Below are 17309 nucleotides of genomic sequence, written 5' to 3'. Positions count from 1 at the left end.
TCCAGAGTATCCTTCGCCTCTCCGAGATATCTACCTGTTCCAAGGAATTTAACTGGATACAGATGATTGCCCAACCATTACATGTCTTTGAGTCCGAATGCTTTATTTTATTAGACAAACTGTCATTATCTCCCATTTTAAACATAGAAAGCCTAGTCTTTTCGCCTTCGTGTTCTACAAGACGTTTTACGTTGTTCCTGAACACGTTTATACACCGATTAGAAACGTACGTTATTTTATTGATGTTGAAACACGGCATTTGTTCCAAAAAAAAAACCATAATCTTGTTTTTGGAGTAGGAAACGTGAGCAGAAATGCCAATTTTAAAGAAAGTTAAGAGTTTGTCCGACTTTAAAGAAAATAATTGATTTTATTTTTTGTTACCATTCCTCAGTTCCTCAAAGAAAGCTTTTAGGGGAGTTTTCTTTTCTGACACTTTTTAAACAAATTGTTGCCTTTTAAATCACAGCTGCAGAATATGATAGTTCTTTATGAAACAATCAATCAATAAACACCTTTCTTGATACAAATTACGTAAAGGAAAATACATGCGGGCTCTTTACTTGATCTTGTAAACTCGCCTCATTCTCGTAGTATTTGTTCCTTTAAGTGAAGACTTGAAATATCTTCGCCATTTGTGATAATGCTGGTTTTTTTTTTTATAATCGTTATAACCAGCAACAGTTGTGAGATTTTGGGCCGGTGCTTGTGCGTCGAACAGAAAACATTGAAGAGAAACAGATGTTGGGGTTGGGAAACTGCAGAGGTCACGGCAATTGCTTTACGCTTCACATTTTGGTGGATAATAATAGAAACAAAGCTAAATGATAGGTTTTATAGTATTGATTTTCCGTATTATTAATCAGTAACACGTGATGAATTCCGCCTGCGCTGCTGCGGCGCTGTGATTATACCTCTTGCTAGACGGGAAGGGTGCCAGGCCAAACAATAGCCCTGATGTCAGAGAGGAGATTACCTTTGCACCTTGTTATTTTTAGGTGAATGCAGAATGGCTGACTTCATCTCACATCATTATGGACGAAGCTAAAGGATTTCCATCACCGCCGCTCTTGGCATCTGCCTTCAAAGCTAAGATTTGCCGAGAGCTGCGCAGGCTTTATTGGGGCAGGCGGACCAACGACATTTGCATAATCATCTGCTTTGAAGAAAGTAGGGCACTTCTGGGGCAGGATGGAAGTTCAAAGCATGGGGCGGTATTAAACAATCCGCAGGTTTCGAATCACACGTCCACTCACTGATTATACCATCAGGATATTTTGAGGACTCTCAGATATTGTTCACTATGTCCTAGAAGACTAAAGTAATACTAAATGTTGGTCTTACATTATCTCTTGAAAGACCAAGGAGACTCCATCACAATGTAGACCCTACGATGGCACTGAATGGCTGGTCTGCAAACTCCAACACTCTATACCCGTTGGGTTTGTAGGGTTCAGGTTGTCAAGAGTCAGAGAAGTAGTTGGGCAGTGCATGTTTTGCGCAATGCTTTACCGTCTGTTTCTCAAGAACTGAAACCTCAATTTAAATGATGCCTGTAAGACAAATCGCTGCCATGAGCTCAGATGATGGATGACACGATCTCAAGACACATCAATTGGCAGTCAGGACTAAATCCCACTCCCCGCACTAGGAAGGTTAGCAGGTTATCTCAGGAACATATGTTGGAATGACAACGATGGCAGGGAAGAGTTTATCAGCCCGGAGCTCCTTGACATTTTTCATATTTCTTTCCAAGATGGAAAAAATGTATAAAATAATCCAACACCATGGCAAATACAGAAGGGGCGCTGCTTGCGCCAGTTTGATGCGTAAATCCATGTTAGCTACATAGTAGCAATCCCAGACTACAGGTTTAGACCTCAAGCAAAAATCCCAACACTAAAGGGAAAAGCAAAGAAGCTTATACATGCTGGAGCAGCTCACTGACCATCCAAAGTTGCCCTCAGAGGGCCATTGGCATGGTGTGACCATATACACAAACATCACCCCCCAATAATAGGAACATAAAAGACAGCACATGTGTATCTGTGTGGGTGGGGGACTCTCTCTTCCTCCAAGCAAATCAACATCAAAGGGCTTGATAAAAAGAACACTAACCAGCTGTTTTTAGATATTACATATTTCCATTAGAACATCTCTGTGGTTATGCAATCCCAGAACCTGCAGACACGAACCCTTCACCGCTGCTCCAGAAAGAGCTCAATGAATTCCCAATACATCGTAAATATTTCACATATATTCTTAATGTAAATAAAATATAATAATAATAACACCAGTATCCTCATATCTGGGGAAAACGAAGGGTTCCAGCTTACAGACACTGGTAGGAGATGTGAAGAAGGGCAGGTTATTTACTCCAGGGTTTCTACAGGTGTCTCTTCCATGGAGCAGATACCCCACCATTGCTTACCCATATGTTTGCACCTTCTGTTCTCTACCAGCCCTTCGTTTGACTTTTCTTCCTTTCATTCAGTGTACCATTCTCTAATACAGAACAGTTTGTGTTTCTTTTTGTGTTCACCAAATAACAAAAGAAAAACATTCCAGTCCGTTCATTTATTAATGAGCTGAAGAATACAAAACTGGGCTCTCACCCTTGTCATTGCTTGTGGGGAGAAACTCCAGGTTGCACCTAAGACATCCAGCGTGCGTTATCATCTGGAAAAGAACAAAGACATTGTTAGAAATTATTCCAAAAGAACACTAGGCCAAGCACTTTATTTTATCATTGTTACAGCTGTGACATATTCATTTTGTTGAGGGCCAAAAAAGTCAACAAACAGCACGGACTTGAATTGACCAGTACAACTGTACTTTTCCAGCATTGGGGGAAAAAATATAATAAATGTGTACAAAGAAGCTTTACCGACAACATCATATACAAACCGTGAGCTCACTAATGTAACTTAGATCCTGGTTGATACACAATCTAACAGTATTAATGTCTGCCTGGTATCCATATTGTATCTGCTAAAAAAAAACCTAAACTTTTCTTGATGATTTATTTTGCGTACATAAAAGAATTCTATGACATCACACATCAAAAAGGACAGTGGTAAGAATATATTATCTCTTTATAAACAACCTCCATCCTGCCTGGTAGCAACTTCCATAATCTTACCCTTGGAAAACACTTGGGTTTTCTTTCCGGGATATTTGAGACACCAAATATAACCACATAGATTGAGACATTTTGGAAACATTGTTGGCTGGTGAAGTCTTTGGTTCTCATCTTTCGATACAAATCATCTCTAATTGTTTATAAGTGGGAAGCATGGCTTGCCCAGCGGCTTTGAAGACCGAAGACATTGAAACCTTGTCCTTGCGAGCGGATTTTCCATTAACCTCCCACCAAATAGAAAAATCAAACAAACGATCGTACCTCATTGTTCTAAAATTAACTATGTTTACTTAAGTTAGAGCCAAGGCTCCAAATGATAGCCATGCCGTAAATAAGGATGTCTTTTTTTTTTAGGCTTTTGGCTGAGGTGCTGGAGAGAGAGAGATGGCACCCGTCTCTACGCACTCCAAAGAAAAGTGCTTATCCCTGATTTTTCCACAGTAGGATCAGACCTCTGCAGGAACCGCATATGATACGGTCCTCTGGCCAGGCTCCCCTCAAAGACATGATGTTAGCATGGTCTAATCCTTGCCACGAAACCACAGCATTCTTGGACTCCGGCTGGTAACCCGACACACAGAATATCTCATGGCAGATACCGCTTCGCTGTTGCTGTGAGTCATTTTCCACACTCCACAATCTTGTTTTTGTTGTAAGATTTAGGAAAAAGAAATTCTGTCTATCAATCTGCTGGTTTAGCGAGGCATGGCTGTCCAAATTCCTCATTGGGTTACATAATCAGATCTGGGAGGCATTTCAATCCGTATCACTGCCTCACCAAGACAAAAGCGCTGAACGCAATTCATAAGATGGAATAAGCTACCCCCATGAACTCTCTTTCCCTTTGTCACACTGCAGTGTCGTATTAATTGCTATTGATATACACATCATTTGCATTAGGGAGTTGAAAGCGTTCCCAACGAAAGTAAACGGAAATGCCTCGGGCATGATTGGTACTTAAAATAAATTTCCGTTTTGGAAACGTCAGGGCTCCCTAATTAGGTCGTCAGATTTTTAATTTTTAGATTTTCTGTTAAATCTATCACTATGGATCTCCTATCTGATTACAAAAACACACATTTCAATATTCACTGAGTAAGAGGGCAGCTCCACAGAGACCATGATCAAAAAAAGACTGTTAGCTCTTTGGGGCGGAAGCTAAAACAGCTTGTGATCTGAATGCCTGGTGGGTGTCCTATTAGTTACTAAGCAGGTATGTGATCTTCCTCCTATAACTCTACAGATAAAATATCCCCTATATTATTATTTATTCGAGAAGAGGTAGGGAAAGGGATGTTTTTTTTCCATAGACTCTGCTCTTAAGAGCATTTTCTGGGCAAGATGCCGTTGCAGACAAATCAGGAAGCCACTAATGCAAAAAGAAAATTGCACATCCCGGCTGCTACAAAAACCATATGTGTCATTTTAATATTCATGTTTCATCAAGGTATTGTAATATACACGTCTGTTTGATTGAGACATTGACTCATTCGGCGTGTGACATTGTAACATTATTCACTATCCTTTCTTTGACATCACACTACGCGCGGAATGCCTGAACACGCTTAGGTAAAGAATGAAATGAAAGGGGGGGGCTCTTAATTAAACACAAAAGTATGTTTATGACACACACAGCTTTAGGTTATTTTTTAATCAGATGCATGCACAAATTAAGGTTTCTATAACAATTTGTACTGTTACAGTAGAATTTTACTTGGAAATATGGAAGGTCACTTATGATTTAATCTGCAGAAAAGAAAATAGATCAAGAGGAGCAAAATCTGAGCAAAACAGAGCTAATCTTGATTTATACCTGTTTAATGGCTTTCTCACATACCTAAACAAAGCAAATAAGGGTCAAAATTAACATTTCATGCAGAGGGCACATTTGCTGTCCAGATGGTAGCAATACATGAAACCTCATTCTGTGGGCTGAATGTAAAAATAAATATTAAAATATTGTTCGAATTAGGTGCACGGTGAACTATAGACCTCTATATGGCGGATTCAGTTCCAAGACTTTTCCGCCTAATGCTTGGCTGGATGTCTTCAGACTGGGAGTATAAGGTGACCCGAGGCGTGCTGAGCGACATCGGCTATAACGGGATGCCTTGCTTTTTTTTGGCTCGGCTACATAGGAGTTGACTTTCCCGGTGAGCAATATCAGACGAGGCAATAAAAAAAAAGGGAGAGGGGTAACTATTACCCAGAGTGGCAGAAGACAATGTGCCAGGGGGTGAATACAGTTTAGAAAAGTGCCCTTATTGGGCTTAATAGCTATAATTACCTCGGCTTCACCACCCCAACCCCATGTACCAGAGCATTAATAACCTTTTTTGGGGGGTATTTACCCACGCCTCTCGTTGGTAACCTGCCAGCTTTACCCCTACACCACGAAGCATTACTGCCCCAGACACTAGTGACAATAATTACATCTTTCCAGGTAAAGATTAGCCGAGGCTGTAAACTCCAGGTCACACAACTATAAGTTAAACAACATGATAATAAAACACAGACCAGAGACATAATCAAGGCATTCAGGCGCATGGTAATAAAACCAAGAGCGATGGAGATTTTATCACATAAATTAGGAACAAATTTATTACTAAATGACTTGCAGAGTCCCCATTACATTCTGTATCGTGCATTCCTATCCTCTAAGGACTGCCTCAGGCTTGCATTCAGCACCTTAACTCTGATTTATGGCTTTATTTATTAGTTTAAGTGTATTCCGCTTGAGAGGTACTTAATTCTTTTTAGTCTGAAGTACATGCGCTTATATAAAAGTCGCAGGTCATCGTGCACCCATCATTGTACGCTGGAAGACGGTGCCGATTCCACGCTTTCTTATTAATCTTAAGCCGCACACACAGAATGTTCTAACACTTCGCTGCCACAGAACCCTTCTACGGATTCCTGGTTACAGACAGAGGCTCTCTGTGTATGAATTAGACACATAATACTCTACGGCTTTAATTGTAGCCGCTCTTGGAACTCTACATCTCTGTACAGATCCTGTTATACATTCAGCGATACTTGTACTTAAAACTTTGTACAGCTTTAATGAGCTGCCACTAATCTGACCCCAAAAGGTTAACCCTGTCACATGCGTACAAACGCCTGCATCTAATTCCACTTTTCAGAAATGTTTTGATTTATTTCAGGTGAAGGTGCCAGATATTGGACAGCAACTCCGGGCCCTGGAAGTGAAGAAACTGCAATCCCCTCCACTGATTACAGCCAACGTATGATGCGCAGAGACGCTGCCAAACATGACCCAATCACATGAAAAAGACAGAGGCGCTTAACCCCTCCAGACGATTTACTAAGCAGTGAAATGGGGGAGGAAAATGCCTTGGAGTAATACTGAATAGGAAGACGCAGCCACCCTGAGGAGTGGCACCATAAAACACACCATAAAACACATCTTTCCGCAGGTTTCCAGGCACACAATGGCTACTCAGCCTTCAGACGGCTAATTCTGATCTACAATATGAGCTTATTGTCTGTTGCCGCACCAGGCAAAGGGGTTCTGCTTTTAATATGGGAGTAACATGTTAGAAAACTCTATTTGCTCCCCTTGTGTATTCATCCATCGCTCCAGGCCATCCCGTTTCCAAACCACTGGCAGATATATTCACATATCTCCATGCATATCCTTTAGAGGCACTTTGGACGCAGACTGATATCCGCATTCATCTCTATCTTATCCAGAGATCTTTGCCAAGCCTGGCCCGACACACTGAAATCCTTAGAAGAGCTTGGTCCAAGGCATGGGGCAAGGCGATGTAAGTGTTTTAGAAGAAATAAATGAAAGAAATGTGCGGCCCTGATGGCTCTCCAGTTAATGGTTTGATATTTCCCTGTTTACCAGCATCATGTGAAATGCATTATCCTCTAATACTGTAGAAGACATCTGATCTTGTTTAGTTTCTTTGTATCTGGTCCATCTTGAACTCTCAGGCATTTCCAGATGGGCCACTGGCCACAAAGACACTTTAAAGCAGTTGTCCTTATTTATGGCATATTAAAAGTGGGCAGAAGAGGAAACACTCACCCATTTGACACCAGTTTCCCTGCTCACAGCACAGCGTGTGTGATTTTAATACATACTGGTATTTCCGGTGCGTAATGCCAGTTATAGACTGAACGCTGTGAGTACGGCTGGAATTACGTCCCCTGTGTCCCTGGGTGTTTAGCTCCCACTCAGACGAATGAGTCCAAAAGCAGTTTATAGCCTTCCATGTAGGTCTATGGAAAGCAGTGCTGGATTTGAAAAACCAAGAGAACAACCCATTTCCTGAAATAAAAGTCATTCACGCCAAGCTGGCAGACTTGGTGAACTCTTGCCTTCATGCTAGTTCAGATAGATCGTAGACTTACAATAAGAGAGGCAATAACTAGTTGCTACAGACCGGGTAATGGTCTATGGATAACGGAGGTGGGTAACTGGAGATGGACATTATCAGAGCAGTGTCCGGCATGAAGATGTGCACTATGGACACCGCAACTCCTACCCCAGTTCTGCAGCACATGAGGTGTTCTTCTGGCTTCCACGTTCTCCAGCACAATAGAACTATTGGGATTTTCTGTAAAAAGTGTATCCCCATAGTAATAGAAATGATCCATTTAGCATTTTTGTGCATTGGTTGCAATTTGTCTGTCGGTGTGGATTACAAATATTGTGGGGGGTGCCTGGTTTCAGTGTCTTTCTCCAGTGTGTACTATGAGCCGTGGGACAGGAACCAATGCAGACATCCCCTGCACATAGCAAGTAGCCAAGGAATAATCCTAATTATATCCAAATGTCATCATGAATATTCATGGGCCTTCTATTAAGCGAAGAGGGTCAGGTTTCTAAAATAGCTGGAAGGTCCATGTGCTGTGGATGCCCTGCGACCTGAAAAGCTTCAGATTAGTAACGTTTCTGTTATGCAATGGATTCCACTACCCCCTACCTGCACCTAGCGGAAGCCGGAAGCAGTGTTACCCCGTCAACACCTTCGTGGACCCCTTTCCCTAGCGGTGCGCTACAATGCCTACACTGTTCACAGGATGACAAATGGGGCAGCCAAGAAAGTACTGGTGGCTCCATTTCCATGGCTATTCTCTGGCATGCGTTCCATCATTTGATACATTGTCGCTCCGTTGTTACAGGTTAGCGTTGTTTTACAGTAGAAGAAACATTGGACGCTTTGTATTGCGCAACAAAGGCACATGATCCCTTGTGGAAGGAAACTACAGGATGCAAAATAAGGGTAAACTGGTTATGATCAAAAATAAGGAATTTTTACATTAATCCCACTGAGACAGTTGAGATAAACCAGTCTGGGAGTGTATTATATTCCAGTTATTGGGGAAAAAAGTTTATAAAAAGAAAACCAAACTACAAAAAAATGTTATATCATTAATAATCATATATGTTATATATGTTATTGATGTGATCCGAATCAGTGTGCATCGTTCAACTAAAAGCAATGTTTGTGGCTTAGTGTTATACTAAAAGATCTTTGCAGAAATATTCAAGATTTCTGGCAACATAAACAACAAATACTATTGTTAGGGACCAGAAGATGATGAAATTGAAATTAAATTTTCTGGTGCCTGAAACCGAACAGAACTTGGAATATGAAGTTTAGCAATAAACAAAAAAGAAAATATGAACGCAGAAAGAGCAGCAGAGATTATTTAACACGTTCGGTGTCGGATAAGGCTGAGGATCGCGAACGGTATCCATGTCAGTAACTGAAATGGCTCTTTACGAGGCCGAGCGGGTTAAAAATGTTTGTCCTTCGCCATGAGCCAAACTGCAATTCGAAACAGCTCACTGTGAAGGCGCAGAAATCGGTTGATGTCTTGGGAAATCAGAGTAACAATTATGCACCAAAAAGACGTTAAACCAATGATACTTGTCCTAGGGCTCTTTGGAACCAAAAGAACCGACCTGTTCCATAGAGCTGTTAGCGTTTAAAAGTTATTTAGTTAATCTTTTCAATAAAACTAAACAAAGAAGGTGAAAATGTTCCATGAACTGACTCCTCACCACAACCCCGGTAAATTAAACACGTAAAGTATCCCGATAGATGTTTTTTGAAGAGCTACACACAAGATTCTGATTATGCTTGGATGATGCCATCACAAAAGCTCCTTCATAAATTCAGCCCCGTATATCGTTGGGTCAGTATTACTATTATCGACTATTCCCTGTGAACGTTAAGTCAGAAGACACTGTACATTTTTGGTAGAACCCTCTAATTTGGGAGAAATATTGGAATGTGAACTATCCTGAAATAGGAAATGCCTCTTTTATATGCCGTAACTCACGCTGGCATCTCATCTACTGTGTGTATAATACCGATCTGAAAATATCTCCCGCAAATAAACCCACCGGGCAAATGAATGGAGCCACAGATCACAGTCAAGGACAGACTCTGACACTCATCCACATATGCAAATATATATCAGTGGCTAAACACACAGGCTACTGAATACACAAACATACATGCGCTGATTAGGTCGCAGAGTTTGTTGCGTAAACAGATATACATAATGGACCATACAAACATTTACACATAGACACAAATGTGCTGTCTGTCCAAATGATAAATGCTATTTATCTTTCCACTGTCAGCCAGCATCCTAAGGGGGAAGTTTATATTTGCTGCAGAACACTGCGTCCAAGGGAAACAAAAAGACTTTGTTGTAGCTAATTCCATGGATCCTTCTGCTGCCCGGGCTCTGCGAGAGAGAAGCGAGCGGGTGAGACAACAGGAAGAAAATTAAATAGGACTAGGGGTTAAATTGTGGCTGGTCCAGCAGGTTACATTTAAATTCAGGATGAATTATGTGTTTTGGGACGGGGCCAAGCTTGCTGAATACACACATATTTAGTGAAAGAAAGGGGTTTAAAACTGAATGAAGTGGGTTAGTGCGTTTTGAGTACCCCGTGGCAGACTCACGCTGCTTCCCGTAAGCCGCTGATTGGCCGCTTTGAGTGTTGGTCATTATGAAGCCAACCATTAACATTGAAGATTTCTAGCAGGCTGGTCACAGCATTGGGGTAGAATGATATTATTCCATTGGAAATGAAATACAAGCAGAAAATAATCGTTCTTTTGGTTATCGTCCTCATGATCACCCACAAGCACTGTGCATGGTGGCTCTGACTACTGGTTTGATTGGACTTGATTGCTTGGCTTGCAGCCACAGTGCCAGGCCGTGCTATCTCAGGAAGCGCATATTATCTAACCTATGTCTTTTTCAATCGGGTGCATCAAGAAGAGAGCACAAAGCAAGTGAAAGCTGCAAATTCCAACATATTAATAGACATTCTTCACCTGGCTGGGGCCATATGTGCTGGGTTTCCCGTTCTGTATGATTAATGGAGTGAGAGAATTAAGGTTTTTTTGCTCTGAAATGTTTTTGTGCAAAATACCAGGATATCTAGGTAACATCCCACCGCGTTCTTTGCCAAAGTATCAAATCCGATGACGGGAATATTAACAGACACCTCCGTGTTATAATTATCACTAGAATTTATTGCTTGTATCACTCGGAAATGTAGGATTGGGGAAATATTCCATTCATTTAGTTTTAATCCCACGCCTGTGACGAGAGTACGGACCCAAGATACGCCAAGTACTCTCTGTCTTTTACTTCATCTGCTCTGTGACTTGAAATGTGTCTATTCTGACAGAATGCTCATCGTTAGACTTTTTTTATATATTTGTTTTGTAGATTAAGCCAACGACTTCATTTTAATCCCTATTGTGATATAGATGCAACAAAGCAACATTGTATCTGCTTCTACTCAACCCCAGTTTTTGATACATTTGTTGCCAAACTAAAAGCAGAGATGATTTGCCAGCCTGCCATCTGAAGCCACTGAATTATGTGATCCTCATAAAGATGTGCTAACATTTATCCTGAATCGTTATTTCAGTTTATTCGGAGTCACCCGAGCTCGGCAGATACTGAACACTGCCAAACATAACCATATCGGCAGATGGCTGAATTATCTACTCATAATCTGAGACTGAACACTTCGATGCACAGGTGGGCTCTCCAACAACAATGCAAATGATTGGCAGCCCTGAATATGTCCTGCTCACCTGGGGAGAAGTTATTAGTGGCTTTGCATGGATATACAGCATGGTTATAGGAGCTGTTTGGTATTATGAACAGGGCATAGTGTTTGCACAAGGGTGCACATCCATACCTTCTAGGCAATTACTGTTTGTCGAAAGGCCAACTTCATACAAGCTATAATAAGACCACCTGCAAACAATGAGCGCTTGTATCATTCAATGTCTTCAATGGCTCAATACAGCCCTCTCTGTTCTTTACTACTGCACATGGACAACAGCAGGTCTTATCTTACTGCGTACCGTGCCACAAATTGTCTGAAAAGGCTGCACGGCACAGGGGCACTGTTATGTAGATGATGCGCGTTTCATTGTAATACAATGCTGGAAATTCACCCCACAGATGTGTGTAATTACCACTTCTATACAATCCTGTTAATGACCTTGAGCAGTAGTGACGACATTGCAATTGTTGGAGTGTTTTGCCAGGTGACAAACTACAATAGTCCTCAGAATGAAGCTATTCCTTAACCGACACCGAATGTCGGGGGACACCAAATATCCTCTTTGGCTTCAAAAGACAAGCTGCATTGCAATGCGCAGACAAGGAGAACGCCGAGTGTCCTTAGAATAGCACTGTGCAATCATCGTAAGTGAGTGCAGATACAGACGTAGCCGAGAACATGTAAACTTGGCAGAGACCGGTTATCTGTGTGGATAGATAAGCCCGTTACTTGTGTTGATGTCATGCGATAGAAGCTAACATGTGTGGGTATCATAAGGCTCCAAGTGTGCATGTCCGTGTCTCGCGGGACCACAGTGAAGAAATGTGGCTCCTAAAAATCCTCCGAGGTTCTTCTTAGGATGATTTCTCTTATCTTATCCAAAGAGACATTAAATTATCCTTCATACGTGCAATTCTATAAAAAATAAATATTTCTCACCCATCTCCTTAGAAAGAGGTGAAATATTCGGTGGCAAAAGAAATAATTTTAAAGATATTGTAAAAAGTAAACATTAAATTGTTGAGCGGACTCCAAACCAGATATACAAGATCTAACGGAGCAGCAGTGAATGAATGGAGGATAGAATAGATTCTCAATGCAAAAAAAATGCTGAATTCAAACCCTGCTCTTAATTACTAAAGTTTGTTTAAGTAAACCGGAGTTCGTATCCTTCTATAACTGGATGTCAGTCTGTAATTAAATGCCGGAATTCTTCGCCATTTGTAAATGAATTAAATTTAAGATCGACTGTGGTTCTAGAGGATTTCATTCACAGAGCCGCTAAGCAAATATGGAAGAGAGCAACAGTTTAACGGTGTCAATCAGCCAAGCACCCAATGCAAAAGTTACCCTCCGATGCCAAATCCCGTGTGCCACGCTACTGCCGATTACTGCTGATTAATGAAAAGTTCAGAAAAATAAATCCGCTTCTTCTTGAATGTAAACACAGAGGAGACGTTCACTCTCCAAACACCGCGTTAAGCATATTTCCTCCGGCGATTTAAACTGTCCTTTCAATACACAATTTATTCCCTACTGAATAGACCAGCTGTCGTTTCTGATGGACGGATAGGAGCCACATATATGCGAAATATGATGAGTGCTGGGTATAAAAAGGCCGGTGTTATCAGAGACTGGAGAATAAAAACCATGTCTTAATAGCACAGAGCTTTAGATAAATAGAACAGAATTGTTGGCATGATGATGGGTTTAGAAGACTGGGGTGGAAGATTCAAGGGTCTCGTTCGGAAATGTACAGGCAGCCAATGACAGATGAAATCTCTGCCCTGCTTGTCGCCCATTGGCTGAGTTGTGTCCTACTGGTGCGCAATAATGCACAGAGAATTCTGCTTGTATCAATGCATTAACAATGAGTTCTATTCACTAACACATGAATTGTGGTATCAAACGATACTGGCGAAACCCAAGGGTCTTCACACCTTCATAAGATTCTGCTATTTCAAGCCCTTTCGGTGCCTCTACCACCAAATTCAACACCAACCCACTCACTGGGGTCTCCATTAAATACAGCTGCCGAATACCTGAAACAGTATCAGATCTCAAGCGCAATCGGCTCTAAACAAATAAACCCAAACGTCTCACAAAAAAAACCCCTGACTTCTCACAATCCCGGCTTTTTAATATTACTGTATATTTATTGCAGCACAATTATATATGTATATAGCTTTCTTTCTTTCTTTCTTAGCAGCCCAACTCAGTTTGCGACTCTTTAAATAAACCTTAGGGTTACACAATCCTCACGATGAGACCGTGATCACAGGTTGATATGTTTAGCCTTCTCGTAATGATAGTTAAACGTTTATGGTTCAATCACAACAGGAAACGTCCCTGAACTGGAAAATCAATAACTGTATAGACGAAATGCAAGCTCTGCAGACCAGAACATATTTAACCACATACAGGTTTTCTGGCATGGAATGTATATTTATAATAGTAGTAATACTCAGCATTCAGTATAAGGTCTAAGCCTCTCATATATATATATATATATATATATATATATACACACATATACATGCAGTATTATGCTAAGGGCTGCAACTGAGCATTAACCCCAGCGAAGCACCCATGTCTGCCGCTTTGTTTATTGTGATTAACACACGGTGGCTCGGTAACCTGAGCCATTTTCTGCTGCATTAACCATCCTAAAAGAAATACACAGCAACTTTGAGATAAATTGCTCCTTTTCATTCCCTGTCATGAATAATTTCAGCGTTTTTGGGATGATGGAAGCATAAGAGTCAGCGCCCCGTCCCCCTCTCCTCCGCTTCTTCCTGGAATGCAGTTATGAACACGATCCCTCGTTTCTTTGGAAAGCCTGCGATCAAACAGACGTTAATTCAGACTCAAAGTCAGAACACTTTCCTTTTTCTTCTGTCTGCTCGCGAAACTTTCCCCTAAAAATAGCACTCAGGAATGTTTGTTTTTTTCGTACAATTTTGCTAGTTTTTTTTTTATTATTGAATTATAAAGTAAACCCATTTACAGTAGCACTTGTTTTTGGTTTTAATTCCAAGACGTATACGCAGCCCGTGCTACGCTTCATTTTTTTCCCCATTTTTACACTCTTTTCCATGAATCCGTCTGTCACCAGTTGTGCAGCCTGCACATTAATATGCTTCTTGTAGTAATATATCATGGGGGCTCCTTGGGACTGTAAAATGCATTTAACTGTAACCGCCATGTAAAAGGTGGCCTCCTTCTCTATGCGGTTGCTGTTATAAGTTTATGGCTTCTAATACCTGAGGATCTGATGGCTTGGCAAAGGGTTATTAAAGGAAGGCCTGGAGGTACTGATGTGCTGTGCACCAGCAGAGAAGGGGTTAAGTCAGCCGTACGTACACTCCATGAATTGATTGTTGCCCCCGTAGAGGTATTCCCCTCTTGTGTTTTGGCTGGCTTCCCACTGGCACACTGTCTGCGGTCGGCTGGCAGGCAGCTCAGGGGGTCTCCTCTAAATCATGAATAAGAACTTGTTATCAATGACATTGGGCAGACGGTGCTAGAAAGGCTGTGAGGAGAACAGAAGATAAAAAAGAGAGGAAAAAATAAGAAAAACAGAGGACAAAAGACAACACAGAAAGGGAGAAAGGGAGAATCTTGATAGAATTACTGCTATAGAAGAAAGAGAAGAAGGTCCTGGGCACAAACCCAGGAAAATTCCCAGTGATATGGAACATGGACACACATAACCAGATCTGGCACATAGATAATGCAGCATCAGCATTTTGACTGCAGTATGTATGGATGAATACAGTACATTGACTGACTGCAGTATGTATGGATCAATACAGTACGTTGACTGACCGCAGTATGTACGGATCAATACAGTACGTTGACTGCAGTATGTATGGATCAATGAAGTAGGTTAACTGACTGCAGTATGTATGGATCAGTGCAGTACTTTGACTGCAGTATGTATGGATCAATGCAGTACTTTGACTGACTGCATTATGTATGGATCAATTCAGTACTTTGACTGCAGTATGTATGGATCAATGCAGTACTTTGACTGACTGCGGTACACGTGGATCTATGCAAGACTAATTGCTAGGGGGATGTCCTTGAAAACAGGGATTCTTTTCTTCTTCTAATTTTCTGTGCTCAGGAAATACAGTCTTGGAACCATGGGTTAAAATAAACAACGAGTTAACAAAGTGGAATTGTAGTTAAAATTGTCTTGAAATGGTTAAACACACATTACATGCAGCGTGTGGTTTTAAGCCCAAGACCACAATATTTCTTGAGGGGGTATTTTGGCTACGTCTGCAGTTTTGGTTATGACATCAGGCTCTGGGTTATGTGGAAGGGTCCAAAATCTCAGCTCTCTGCCCTCTTCCTACCCCCCTTTCCCGTCTGTGGGATCCCCTGAAGTCTGCTGGCGAGTACAGGCTGTGCTAATAACAGGACTGAGAGACGTCCCAACGGAAATGATAGATTCTGGGCTGCATAAGTTATTAGTCCTCCAAAATCCCACTTATTACTGGTACAGAACTCCAGAAAAACTCAAGGATCACATGCAAATTGTAAGCATGTTTGCCTTAGTAAATAGAAATCCCAGACCTTAATGATCACACCTGATAGTTTATCCCCCTTCCTCTTCCTTTGCGGCTGGCAGGGCTATGATCCAAGGTGGGGTCACATGCGGACAAAGGCAATGGAAATCACCGCTCCCTACAATGGAGTTTTAACAGATTACCCCGGGGGCTTGGCAATCAGCTCTCCTACCGGAGCCTCTGGGGCAAATCAAGAGAGGTTCGCTTATATTCTGTGAGCCATACCTTGTTTTAAAAGAAAATAAATTACACATTTTGCTGCAGAGGATAAATACTAGAAAGACTCTAGAATGTGATATAAGTAGATTTAGTTTTTGATACACTGTGGAATTGAAAAAGTTACAATGCTATAATAAAAAGTTGCAACTGTGTCAACAAGCACAGCTAGAATAACAAGGATCTTATCATGTGTATCATTATGAATAACAGAGAATAAATACAATATTTATACACCCATGCTGCACAACATCAATAAATATACCCCAACAACCGGCCACTGGCAGAGCTGTTAAGGATGTACTTGTATCACGCTAACATTCTGTCCGTGATGGATCGGGGATTTTGGGAAACTGCCAACTGCTGTATCGAGAAACAAGTCGAAGCGACGATGAGACCCCGAGGCTATACCTTGAATTTAGTTTATAACCTGCCAATCATCTCAACACTTTAATGTTATAAATATCAGGTTGATGAAATCCCAGCAAACTGCATAGTTAAGGGTTGTTTTAGGAGGCGTACCCAGGTGCCCAGACTATGAGACACTGCCACCAAACAGTCCATTCCCTTGCCGCCTCATATGAGGTTAAAAAAAAAAACAATTCACTTGGAACAAAATAATAGATTCTTTAATAAACCGAATCATTCTCAAAGTATTCTTCAGTGTTACAGAATAGCTTTGGACAGCGAGGGTATGGGATTTTACACTCTGTATTTGTCGCTGAGTTGATTATAAGAGGTTTAGCTATCGGGCTGCTCGTTAAGTTGACACTTCACTTTCATCTTGTGGAAAGTTGCACAAGGCAGACCACCTTTTTAAAGGCATTCCTATAAGATATGTTGTTAACGTATCACCTACTTAATGCCGCAGGAAATACGTGTTTGAAAAACAAGTATCCGAAGCTTCGTAAATCAAATCAGAGATTCTCTGCACAAAAAAAGGACCTTATTAAGAAGCAAGACATTCTTACATGACGTCGTCTGCTAAAGAAATAAGACATACCTATATTAACTCTCTGTTCCCAGAGAAAGATAATCAGCTCATTGCATTTTTTATACATTGGAGAAGAAGATGCAGCTAAGATAAGGTTACGGGGGGGGGGGTTTATAGCACTTTGAGATGCGTGAAGCCCCCCGGAAGCCAGAAGATAGACAGGCTTCAAGATGCAAATAGAAGAGAGCAACATTAAAGCCCAATCCCCAGAAAACAACCTGTTTCATGTGGTTGAGATAATTTGGCATGAAGAGGTTGAAGGGAAACGCTCACAGCCAAGACACTTAAACG

The 17309-nt window shown here is 41.2% G+C and overlaps 1 long non-coding RNA gene across 1 annotated transcript in view; it reads right to left on the bottom strand.

The window, feature by feature from the left end:
• Nucleotides 1-2549: 2549 nt before the first annotated feature.
• LOC128467857 (uncharacterized) overlaps nt 2550-17309 on the bottom strand; it is a 54701-nt gene continuing 39941 nt past the window's right edge. The window contains exon 3 of the long non-coding RNA XR_008345763.1: nt 2550-2679. This is a non-coding gene — a long non-coding RNA (uncharacterized LOC128467857). The remainder of the gene's footprint in view (nt 2680-17309) is intronic.

Source organism: Spea bombifrons, chromosome 10, assembly GCF_027358695.1.
Source record: "Spea bombifrons isolate aSpeBom1 chromosome 10, aSpeBom1.2.pri, whole genome shotgun sequence".
Classification (NCBI taxonomy): Eukaryota; Metazoa; Chordata; class Amphibia; order Anura; family Pelobatidae; genus Spea; species Spea bombifrons.
Note: the sequence above shows the minus strand (reverse complement) of the source record. Positions and strands in the feature narration are given on the sequence as shown.